The sequence below is a fragment of the Nicotiana tabacum genome, chromosome 11, assembly GCF_000715075.1.
Source record: "Nicotiana tabacum cultivar K326 chromosome 11, ASM71507v2, whole genome shotgun sequence".
Lineage (NCBI taxonomy): Eukaryota > Viridiplantae > Streptophyta > Magnoliopsida > Solanales > Solanaceae > Nicotiana > Nicotiana tabacum.
In genome coordinates this window covers 6,537,671-6,550,238 of record NC_134090.1, presented here as the reverse complement: position 1 = coordinate 6,550,238, position 12,568 = coordinate 6,537,671, and the positions used below count along the sequence as shown (strand labels likewise).

Below are 12,568 nucleotides of genomic sequence, written 5' to 3'. Positions count from 1 at the left end.
GGATAAAAAGTCTTTGCAAATATCGCACTTTTTGTTCTTCCAATTTTGTCCCTATAATGTACATTTATTTGCAAAAATGCCATGGATCTCCTTTGACTTGCTTGTAATAATTTTTAATTATTTTTAAGTACAGAACATGGAGTGAAAGTGGAGCTATGCTACGCTGTGTTTGAAACCGTGCAGTGTATGGTGCTTGTGGATTAATTAAAAAATTACGACATTATTGGATTTAATAAGACTCTAATCATGTTGACAATGCATGGGCAGTTGATTTTATTTATTTAGTAATCCAAAAATCAAAAGCCATTGATTAAGCATATTTGTATCTTCTTTTTTCTAGTTAAATAGTTTATAAAATGCATTTAAAAAATTCGGCTTAAAATTGACTTACAATTTCTTTTGAAAAATAATTTTACAAATATTGCGTCCAAAGTATCTTCTCGTAGACTTTTCAATATTAATCTCATATACGGTAAAACAAAGCAGAATAAAGATGCTTCATACCTTTAACACATGAAGATGTAAAAGTTCGAATGACGGAGCATTCGATCTGCTATGATCATACTTCAAATAAACAAAATCAATTGGATCTATAAAAGCAGATTGTATTAATTATCAATAAAACGCTCATTTGGTTGAAGATTTAACATAAGATATTCATTCATTATAAAAATATATCGAGAAACAAATGATGGGCCGGGGAGGTGGAGGAGGCAAGAAACAAAAGCATCAAATAGGAAAGAAGTAGGATTGTAGCGCGTCCGACATAGTCATTATTTCTCCATCTTTTGCTTTGAAAGAAACTCGAGAAGAGAACTCAATAAAAAGATTTGTCTTCTGTAAAATATAGGCGTCTTTATATAGAACTTACCACCGACAAAGTTCTAAAAGAAATATGGACCGGCCCCAAGCTTCGACAACTAGTCCAATATATATGTTGTCCTAAATATAGTATTACACAACGGCCCTAAAAAGGTATGATGACAAACTCACGACATAATCATACCTAGCTTGTTACCAAACAACCTCCTTATCTAATTATTGCCGTATTGGGCCAACATAATAACGTTTGTTTAAATAGTTATAATAATTATAACTAAATTAGCAAGTATATATGTTTTAAATTTTTTCCTAAAGATATATCTTTTTACGTATATAAAAATACCTCAAATCGACCATAATAATTAGGTTTCATGATATATCAATGAGTATACTGAGAATACTCGTAACTAAGACTTTAAAGTTCTAAATCTTCTCGTTTTTAATACATGTTTATGATGTAATAATCCTTTCTTCATTCTTTATCAAACCTCTTTGAATTATTTCCGAAGAAAATAGGAAAGATGAAATTCGTCTCTTAATATAGTCTATATCTACGGCCGACGCAACTCCATATCAACGCCTCGCTACTTTCATTTTGGGAATTGAAAGGCGTGGATTATCTGCGATGACAGCTTATCGTGGCTGTCACAACAGCAGATCAAAACCACATTACCTAAATCCCAGCCTGACATACAATGACAATATACGTAATTTATTAAAATCACAAGGGCAAAAAAGACAATGAGCAGTAGCCTTCATACATCCACGTGTAAACTCTTTTCTCACTCCCTCTTCTTGTCCACTTCTTACCCGACCCGATTCAACACTCCTATATAAACCCAACCTCCTCCGATCACTTTCCCCGCGATCTCTCTCTTTCTCATCGTCGGAAAATTTTCAAAAGAAAAAAAAAAAACAGTGAGAGGATAACGCAAAATTTCTTTTCATTTTTCCGTTTTATTTGCCGTTAATTCCTTTGTTTTTTGTGCTCTTTCAACATGGAAGATTATGATTCTATGCTAATTGAGGAGAAACTACTTAACGGCGTTAATATCGGAGAAGATCACGGCTGGCAAACGGTGTCGTATCAGAAGAAAAACAAAAAGCAATCACTGAAGAAGCAGCCGGAGGATGACTGGATCGCCGGCGTCGAGAGCTCCGGCGGTGATGTTTTTCGATCGATCGAGGAACATGCGGAGGAGAGACGGAAGCGAATAGTTGAGGCTCAGAAGCTCTATGAAGCTGAAAATTCAACCGCCGTTATTGATAACGGTAACGGGGAGGAGTATGGTAGCAGTGACGGTGAAAACGCCGCCGCTGTTAGTGGTGGTGCCGTCGTTGAGAAGAAGAGTAAACCGAAGAAGGCGAAGAAACCGAAGGTTACAGTTGCCGAAGCTGCTGCGAAGATCGATAACTCTGATCTCGTTGTTTTTCTCGTTGATATATCAGTAAGTTTTCGTAAATTTTGGAAAAGAAAAACTTTTTGATCTTTTTTATTTTTATTTTATTTTTTTGTTTGTGAATTTTGTTGAAGGCGTCGTATGAGAAGCAGGAAGATATACAGCTAATGAGATTTGCGGATTACTTTGGACGTGCATTTGCGAAAGTGAGTTCATCACAGTTCCCTTGGATGAAGATTCTCAGGGAATCCGCAGTTGAAAAAATGGTTGATGTGAGTTAATTTCTCTCTTAAAGGTTTAATCTTTTAAAAAATGTTTAAATTTTGACATGCAAAATGTGCTTTTGAAGCTAAAGAATGAGTCTTTGTATTTTGGTTTTTCATTCTTCTATTGTGAATAGAAACTAGAAAGTACATGGTATAATTCTGCAAGATTAATTTTCTTTTAAAATATCCGAATGGTTTTTGTATTAGTAGATGGATGTCTTTCCATTTTTAATGGGAATGCCTTGCATGTTTTATGAAGTGTTCTGATCTTGAAATTGGTATTTTCATCATTAGAAACAACTTGATTTCCGACCTCTTGCAATCATTAACATAATGAAAAGAAAAAAGAATTCCCCCCACAAAAAGGGATTGCTCTTGGTCTTGCTTGGGGTTTTGGATAAAAATCTTAGGTTGGTTTACTGGAAAATCCAAGTGAATAATTTTTTTTTTCTTTTTTCTTTCTTTCCTTTTCCCTCTCTATTATTGCCAGTGCTTTTAATCATCTGAATGCCTGCACAATTCATTTTTTTCAGTAATCATTTCGTTATCTTATTATTGGTAATGGTGTTTCTTTTGATGTGTTAACTTTTCTTGATATTGAACAGATCCCTCTTTCTCAAATTTCTGAGGATGTCTATAAGACATCGATTGACTGGCTTAACCAGCGATCGTTTGATGCTCTTGGTTCCTTTGTGTTATGGTCATTGGATAGCATTCTTGCTGATCTTGTACAGCACCAAGGAGCTTCAAAGGGATCCAAAAAGGTGGTTCAGCAAGTACCTTCAAAATCTCAGGTTTGTGTTTTGTCTTTTCTGCATGTTATTTTGAGAGTTTTGTGCCATGTGTGGTGTGGTTACATGAATCAGCCGCTGTTGTCTTTTTATGGTGATGGAGGAAAGAAGCAGTTGCATGTGTGTTATTGGAATTAGATGAAGCTATTATTTCGAGGAACCTTATCCTCACCATAAAGGAGAAAGAAAAAGGGTGAATGTGGGGAGAGGGCATGGATATCTACACCTTGCATGTGTTTCGTGGTTACATCTTCCTGGTAGCAATACTTATCTCAGGGTTTCAATACAATCTAGTAATCTATAGCATCATGGTTAATTAGTATTTAATGCCCGATTAACTGACAGCATATAGATTATGGCCTTAGTTTGGTAGGTCATTAATGAACAGAGGTAAATATCACTACCACATTCTTTGTCGTTACTATAGCGAATCTAGGGTATTAAAATACACTACCTCAAAAGTTATAGTGATTATGAAAATCACTTTCCAGGACAAACAGAACACCCATGTTAGTAATGGTAAGAGCTCAATTTTATTAACAACCCTCCAAAACAAGCTTGTTTGTATATCCGGATGTATTTCTATAGCAATCTGTATTAAATGCTCATTTTGCATGTTGGATTTGAAGCCCTAAGGGGGTAGCAGGAGGAATCTATCCGGAATAAATGTAATAATTACTGGGGATTTGAATTCTGTCCTTATCTAACTAAAAGCTTCGTACTTTTTTTTCTAAAAAAAGAACTCCAAAGTAAAAGCTTTGTAAAAACCTCAGTTTGCCTCTCGCCTTTCTAATATTTATTAGTTAAAAAGTTTGGAGTCTGGAGTTATTTCTCTTTCATATCTGTACATTTGTGTCGTCATTGACTGGTTTTGCTACATCGCATGATATGTTCATTTATTAAATGGTTGGGGTTGTGTAAATTTTATCTTTTCATGTTAACAAATCTTCTTTCTCGACTAGAATAATAATTATCTGATCCATTCTTTTATGAAACTTGGGTCAATCGCGTCAATTGCAGCACATTGGAAACTGTGTATTTACTCTGCTTGTCTAGATGTTCTCCATTTCAGCTTCTCATTATCTTCTTCTCAAATTTGCGTCAGCCCTAAAAATTTAAGAATACTTACCTTGATCATTGTGTACTTCAACCTTCTCTATTGAGAGTTCCCTCTAGGTTCTTGCTGAACTCTCTAATAGACACTTCAGTGGAGAAGAAATGTCTGAAACTCTATCATCGCTTCGTGAATCTGCATGACTAATTTTCTTCTCTCGCGTTTCTGCTTCCTAAGAGTTACTAGATGCAGTTTTACAATTGTTTGCAACTGCTTTCAAATATAAGAAAAGGAAAAGAGGATGTCAATGTGGTGTTGCTTAATTAGTAGACTGGTCTAAGTCAAACTTTATTCTGGCTTAGTTTTCTTCATTTGGTTCTTTCTACTGTATATTAATCATTCAAAATCTGCCACAAGTTGGTAAACTTGGATATGAAGGATCTCATAGCTAATATTTGTGACATCATATAAAGTACTTATCTAATATATGTCATTGAACTGCAGGTTGCCATGTTTGTGGTTCTAGCAATGGTATTGCGACGGAAACCTGATGTTTTAATCAGTCTCTTGCCAATAATGAATGAAAATGCGAAATACCAAGGACAAGATAAGCTTCAAGTCATGATTTGGGCAATCACTCAGGTAAAAATCATCATTCGGTGGTGTTGATTTCCTTTCTAGATAATCTTTGGGATATTCCCATCATCTATCATTTCTCCTGTGCTATTTTGTCTCTAATTCTTGTAGGCTTGCCAAGGTGATTTGATCGTGGGATTGTTCATGTGGGTACATTTTCTTTTACCAATGTTAAGCAGTAAATCGAACAGTAATCCACAGGCGAGAGACTTAATCTTACAGTTGGCTGAGAGGCACGTATTTCTATTCTTGTTAAGCTTGTCAAAAAGGTGTTCGATCAGTTCTTCAGGTGGTAATGTGGGTTCTTTTCTCTTTCAGAATTGTATCCTTGCCAAAAGCTCGTGCTATCCTCATGAATGGTGCAGTGAGAAAGGGAGAACGCGTTGTGCCTCCATCAGCTCTTGAGGTTTTGATGAGGATCACCTTCCCATCACCTTCTGCTCGAATCAAGGTGATTTTTACCACTGTCATTATGCTCTTTTCCCTCGATATTCTAATAAGTTGCTAAAAGAAATCTTCTGTATCTGAGTAATTTGTGATGCTACTTGTTATGTTCAGGCCACTGAAAGGTTTGAAGCTGTGTATCCCATACTGAAAGAGGTCGCTCTTGTTGCTTCCCCTGGGAGCAAAGCAATGAAGCAGATAACACAGCATAATGCTTTTTGCTATCAAAGCCGTTGCAGAAGGTAAAGCAAGAAGTTATACTCTATGTTGGCTTTGTGGCTCCTTTACTAGCTTCAGATTTGTCTGTGATTGGTTATACGGCTTTATAATCCTGATTATTACATGTTTTATAGGAGTCCCTGAGCTAACAAGGGAAGCTAGTGAGCTATCTATGTGGTGTTTGACTCAGAACCCTGACTGTTACAAACTGTGGGTAAGAAAGCTCAGTTCTTGATTTTTTTCCTCTGTTAGTCTAGTGATTCCAAACTCAGTCTCTTTTGTCTTTACATTTCTAGTGACTGCTCTGTTATGTGATTGTAACAGGACAATGTTTATCTGGACAATGTAGAAGCAAGTCTAATAATAATAAAGAAGCTGTCTTCAGAGTTCAAGGTGCATTCTGCCAAGGGACCTGGTCTTGATCCCTTGAAGGTGGCCTTAAACAGTATCCGACTTAAGGTACCTTAGTCTTTCTGTAGTTAAACATGCCACTCTGATATTTGTTAAACAAAAAATGAAGTTTATCCATATAGAGTAGGGTGACAAAAGTTTTAAAAATTGTTGGTTAGTCTTGTATTATCGCCTGTTTGCAGTAAAAAAAGGCAATTATGGCTTTCAGTTTCCCTTTTGGGTTGTTTTTTATGGAGTGGGGGGTGGGGGAGACAATTGCGTTAGAATAGGAAGCCTACAAGGCCAGATATCATCATCTTTTTTCCACATTTATATTGATGTTGTATCATTTCTGTGCTTATCATTGAGCACCGAGTGACCTAAGTTAAGGAATGGCATGGTGTCATTGGCATCAAATATGACACACGAGTTTCGGCATATTAAATCTTATTCATCTTTCTGGATTAGTCAAGTAAACAATGAAGGAGAATAAATAATGGTCCTCTCTGTGAAAGGAAACTAGTAATCTGATGGCCGTCTTATAACTGAATAATGTAAAGAAATTTATCAATCCATCATCATATAGTAAGCTGTTGTTAATTTAGCTGATCTTTTTATCTTTATGATAATGTAGAGTGAGAAGGCATTGGCCAGTGTGGATGATGCTGCCCGTCAAGCATCCTTGAAGGAAGTGCAGAAGCACAGCAAGATTTTGCTCGGGCGCTTATCCCATGGCAACGGATGCATGAAAGCTCTCCTTCTTATCGGTATCACAGTGGCTGTGGGTGCTGCTTTTGTCTCAAAGGACTTGCAGTCCCTGGATCTCAAGAAGCTGTTGGCTGTTGTCTCTAAGGACTTGCAGTCCCTGGATCTCAAGAAACTTCTGGCTGATCTCAACTTGGCTTGATCCTTCCCCTCTATGTAGAGGAGGGTTGTAAGTCAATCACCTTACCTTGCTTTGTTATATGTCTAAATTATGTCCCGGCGCAGAGAAGATGGGCGGCCCATAACAAAATGGGTAGAGATTGAGTTGGTATAGGAAAAAATAGATACAGTAAATATGATGCCCAAGTTTGTGGCTTCATTTTTACAGGGTTTGTGTTTTTTAAGTTTCTATGAAACAGAATTATTTAAGTAATCAAGTTTCGTTGACTGAATTCTGTTTGGTTTTCTTTTTCCAAACCATTTTCAAATGATTTGAAATGGTTTTATATATATGAACGGAATGGTAAGATGGCTATATGGTTGAAAAGCTTTCCCTTGACTTTTTAGCTCCTATTAGGTACAATGGTTCGCTTATGAGAACTTGGGCCTTTTCCCTTATGTACTTTTTCTTATAGCCTGTTTGGCCAAGCTTCTCAAAATTGAAGTGTTTGGCCAAACTTTTAGAAGAAAAAAAGTGTTTTTGATAAGAAGTAAAAATCGTTTTGGAGAAACAGAAAAAAGCCACTTATCTCCAAAAGCCTTTTTTTGAAAAGTACTTTTGAGAAAAATATACTTAGCAACACTTTTTAAAGGTTGGCCAAATAATAATTGTTGCATAAAAGTATTTTTCAAATTAATTAGTCAAACACAAACTGCTTTTCACCAAAAGTATTTTTAAAAAAGTAATTTTGAGAAAAACACTTCTCAAATAAACTGATTTTAGAAGCTTGGCCAAACATACTATTAGTATAAATGATACCAGATAGCCATTCTAAAGGGATGCTATTTAGGAATTACTCAATGTGTCTTGAATTAAAAAATTTCCGTTTAATTTTTCAGGACACAAATGTCTTGAATTGTTTGAAATTAAAATTTTTAGTTCAAATTTTAAGGACAAAATAAGTATTGGCTAATCCCTAAATAGCAGCCCAAAAAATGGCTATTTGTGCACTTCTCCCCTTTTTTTGATTTTGGTCTGTGTATTGGGCAATTTACTTTGTACCTATTATTTGGTAAAAATTGCACGGGGCGCCCTATTTGGTCGCTCCCATTTAACCTATATTTATTTTTAAAAATTTTTTAACTTGTACCCACTTTTTAAAAAACTTCAGGCCTCTTTCTCCTCTTCCTTCTTCTTCTTCTTCGGGTGATAATAATTTTATATGATGGTTGTGAATATATTTTAATGTAGTTTATGATGTTTTTACAATTGTGAGCTGTTATGACGCTTTTATTTTTTACTATTGTTCAAGTTCAATTCGAATATGTTTTTGCCTTTATATTTCCTTGTCTTAATGTCTGCGTTGAGAAAAAGGCAGAATTGGGTTAATTGTGCTTTACTAAACTAGATTGGTAGAATCCTGAACTTTAATTCTGAATTTGGCTTAAGTTATATTTTAAAGCCATCTAACTTCAAAGAAAGACATAACATAACTTCAGTTCTAAGAATGTTAAAATTCAGCAAATATAAACAAAAATTTCAGCTCCTAGAATGCTGAAGTTCAGCAAATATAAACAAACTTCAACTCCTAGAATGCTGACGTTCAGCAAATACAAAACAAACTTCAACTCCTATAATGCTGAAGTTCAGCAACTACAAAATAAAAACTTCAGCCAAAATATGCTGTAGTTTAATTGAACTGAAGTTTGCCATTGCACTATGAACTGAAGTTTGCGTGATTGCCTTTGCAAGTCAGGCCAAACTTCAGGCAAAAATATCTGAAGTTTTGCTTTGATACGGCTACACTTCAGGCAAAACATTCTGAAGTTCAAACTTCAGACATAAATTTTTGCTACTCCAGGCCCGTATGTCTGAAGTTACCCGAAAATTGGGTACGCTTGCAATATTTTTTGCAAAGCGGGTATAAGTTAAAAGGTGACCTAAAAACTGGGTATAGATGCAAATGCCCCTATTATTTGTTTGATTTTTGGTTTCTAGTCTTATTTTAGTTTTCTCCCCTTAGTTTATGTTCTCCTTGTTTTAACTAAAGAATTAATTTTAAGTAGGACTTTAAGAGCTCTACCTTAGAATGAGTTAGATTTAGACGAGCTTTTTGGATAATTCAATATGAGCGAACTCTAGAAACATCATACTATATATATGTAATGGCTCTTACATATATATGTTCGGTAGATTAATTAGTTGATTTAATCAATTTTGTTTTAAAAAATTATTGAAGATCTCCTAACGGACATTGATTTCGCCTTGAAAAGCAAAAAAAACAAACTCAGTTTGCGACGGAGAACTTATTGGATAATTAAAAAATTAGGAGAAAATTACAGAATTAAAGAAGCATAAATAAAGATTATACAAGTAAGTCAGCCAAAATGAGGTGCTTTATTTATTCTTTTATTTTCTTTCTCAGAGAGCACATTACACGGGAGCGGCTCAAACATATGTGTGGCCTAAAGCCAAAGGTTAATGTGAGGCCTAAATATTTTTAAAAAAATTATTAATAATTTTTTATAATCGATTTTCTCTAATAATTCCTTTTCAATTGATAATATAGCCAACAAATTTAGTATATCTTGAGACATTGTTAATCTTAGGTAAGATTTTATCAATTATAATTTTAAAAATTTCTTTTCTTTGAGGCAACTGTTATAGAAAAATTTTACTTTTATACGAAAAGTGCTAAATATTTTTTTTAAAATACCTATAAAACTATTATTTCTAAAAAAAATGAGGCCCCTAGAATTTGGGGGCCTAAGACAAAATCCTTATTGGGATGTACATTAGAGTCGGCCTTGACATTACATACAAACAATTGCGCAGGAGCATATTGAAGAGATTAATAAACCCTATACCCAAAATAAGGGTCCATTTTTTATTATAATATTTTTGGGAGAAATTCAAAAATAGTCAGATTTACAAGTGGTTATTCAAAAATAGTCACACTTTCAAAAGTAATCGAAATTTAGCCATTTTTCGTGTAAAGATAAATTTGAACGAAAACACTGTTCAAAATCCGAAAAATACTCCAACATAATATATTGGAATTCCAGCATAAGTATACTGGAACTCCAATATATTATACTGGAGTTTCAGCAAAGTATACTGGTACTCGAGTATATTATACTAAAGTTCCAGCAAAGTTACCGGTCCAGCATAATATGCTGTAAGTTCATACACAAGTGCTCGAATCTCCAGTATATTATGCTGGAACTTTTCGCGTGTTGGAGTTCCAACATAATATGCTGGAAGTTCATACACAGGTGCACCGAACTCCAGTATATTATGCTGGACCGATCTCTGTTGCAGCAAAATAGTGGCTATTTTTCAATGACTTGGCAAACGCTAACTATTTTTGAATGACCAGTCCGAAAACTGGCTAGATCGTGATATTTTTTACAATTCTTTTTTTCCTTTTTAGGACTTACTTTATCTTCATTCAACAACTAGTCCAAAAATTAATATTTAAAAAATGAGACACACTCGATATCTTGAAGTCTCGTATACACTCTTTATGTGAGGGGTTTTTAGTGTAGTAAAAGAAATCCTTAACTTTACGTACGTTTCCTTTAGTTTCATTGGTGTGAGTAAGAGCAACTCTAAATGTTTCATTGTAAAGTTCTTCACATGGAGTTTCACTGCAATCTTCATCTTTATCACCTTCTCCCATTTCGATCACACAGATATCATTCTTGTAATATCCGGTGGCGTTCGTCTGCGACGACCTAGCGTATGTGACCATTTTAGTTTTGGGGTTCGTGCATCTAACCATCACACCGGCACCTGTAATTTTTCGTAAGCGGTGTCACCATATTAAAAAAAAATAACCAAGCTAAGTCAAAGTGCATGAAGTTTTTATAACTCACAGTCTCACCTCAAAGAATTTTCAACCCTTTCTGAAAATTGTCAAAAATAGCCTCATTGAACTAATCTAGAGTAACAAACTAAGCGATTATAGAAAAAAAGTCGGCAATCTTAGAGACAAATTCAATGGGAAAAAAATATTCCATGGGTTAGCTAACAATCTCGTTGAGTTTTTTACTTAAATTGACTAATTAATTTATCTAGTTTATTGATTCACAAGGTTAATATTACTCGTAGTATTCTCCGGAAGCAGTGTTTTAAAAGGCGTGGGCGTAAGGCAAGGCATTTTACATATGCCTCAGCGAGGCGTAAGCCCATAGGTATTTAATTTTTAATATTTTATAAAATAATATAATTACAGTAAATATTTATAAATATGTAAACATATATATATATATATATATATATATATATATATATGTGTGTGTGTGTGTGTGTGTGTGTGTGTGTGTGTGTGTGTGTGTGTGTGTGTGTGTGTGTGTGTGTGTGTGTGTGTCCCCACAAAAAAACTAGTCAAAACAATCTATTATACGCTACTTAGAAGCTCAAGTAACTTGAGTCGAAAAGAATAAAGTTTTCTACATGGAGGAACAAAAAGGATGACTAACCTACAATTTGAAGTTTGAACTTGCTGCTATGAAGGAGAATGAAGTTTTCTTTGTATTTGTAAAAAAAAATAATTAAAGTTTTTTTGGGAGATATTAGTAGACTAGCGGACAAGATAAAGAATTGGGAAAGACCATGAATTGGGGTTTCAATCAATAAAAAAGGTCTTGACTTTTAAATTTAATACATTTGAGTTCCTTTTTAAAACTTTTGAGTAATTACCCAGCTGAATTTTGAGAATTTGCGTATTATAAGAAGGACTTATTCAACAAATTTTGTTTTAATTTGAAAAAATCTCTGGTGCTTACGCCTCACTAAAAAAATGTGCCCCAAACGCCCGGGCGTACGGCCCGAATTGTTGGCCATACGCCTCATGAGACTTTCACCCACACCATCGCCCGAGGCGTTTTTGGTGCGCCTCACCCCGAAAACGCCTTTTAAAACACTGGTGTTGATACATGAAGGACTAAAAGGTGTATGTTTAAATTGGTAGAAATGACACCAGATAGCAACTCTAAAGGGCTGCTATTTAAGAATTAGCCAGTGCGTCATGAATTTCAGTTTTTCAGTTCAAATTTTTAGGACAAAATGTCCTGTATTGTTCTGAAGTTAAGATTTTCCGTTTAAAATTTTAGGATAAAAAAAGTATTGACTAATTTTTAAATAGCATTCATGAGAATGATTTTATAACAGGTTCTACAAAATCATATATATCCAATATTTCGACTAGTGGAACAATGAATACATATGGAAAATTAGCGAGGCACTAGAAGATATTTCGCTCGATCCATTATAATTCGTCTTTTAAAATTTTTGCACATCTTTTAAGAAAGACATTTAAAAGCTTTAATCATTCGAATATTTGTTTAAACTGTTCATTATTTCTCATTATATGTCTCATTTAATTTAAGGAACACTTCACCAATTGAAACAGTAAATACTGAAACATGACATAACTGAAATTTAGAAACTAATTCCATGATAAACAAACAATAGAACATACTTTTATTTATTTATTATGTATAAAATTTAAAAAAATTCTTTGTTGAATTTGAATAATTGAAAAAAAAAATGCAAAAAATGGAGCAAAAGAAAAATTTAAGTAATACCTTTCTTTCCTTTTCAAAAGTTTTTTTTTTTTTGGACTTTTGGTATTTTTTTTCTGTAGGTTACAATGTTGAAGGGACGCATTATATATA

At 34.3% G+C, this 12,568-nt stretch overlaps 1 non-coding gene across 1 annotated transcript; it reads left to right on the top strand.

The window, feature by feature from the left end:
• Positions 1-1,630: 1,630 nt before the first annotated feature.
• Positions 1,631-7,179, top strand: LOC107773794 (uncharacterized). The gene is made up of 10 exons (XR_012696383.1): positions 1,631-2,270; positions 2,357-2,494; positions 3,094-3,282; positions 4,838-4,975; positions 5,081-5,202; positions 5,288-5,420; positions 5,528-5,655; positions 5,767-5,846; positions 5,957-6,091; positions 6,657-7,179. It is a non-coding gene; the product is annotated as an uncharacterized LOC107773794 (transcript).
• The last annotated feature ends 5,389 nt before the right edge of the window (positions 7,180-12,568 follow it).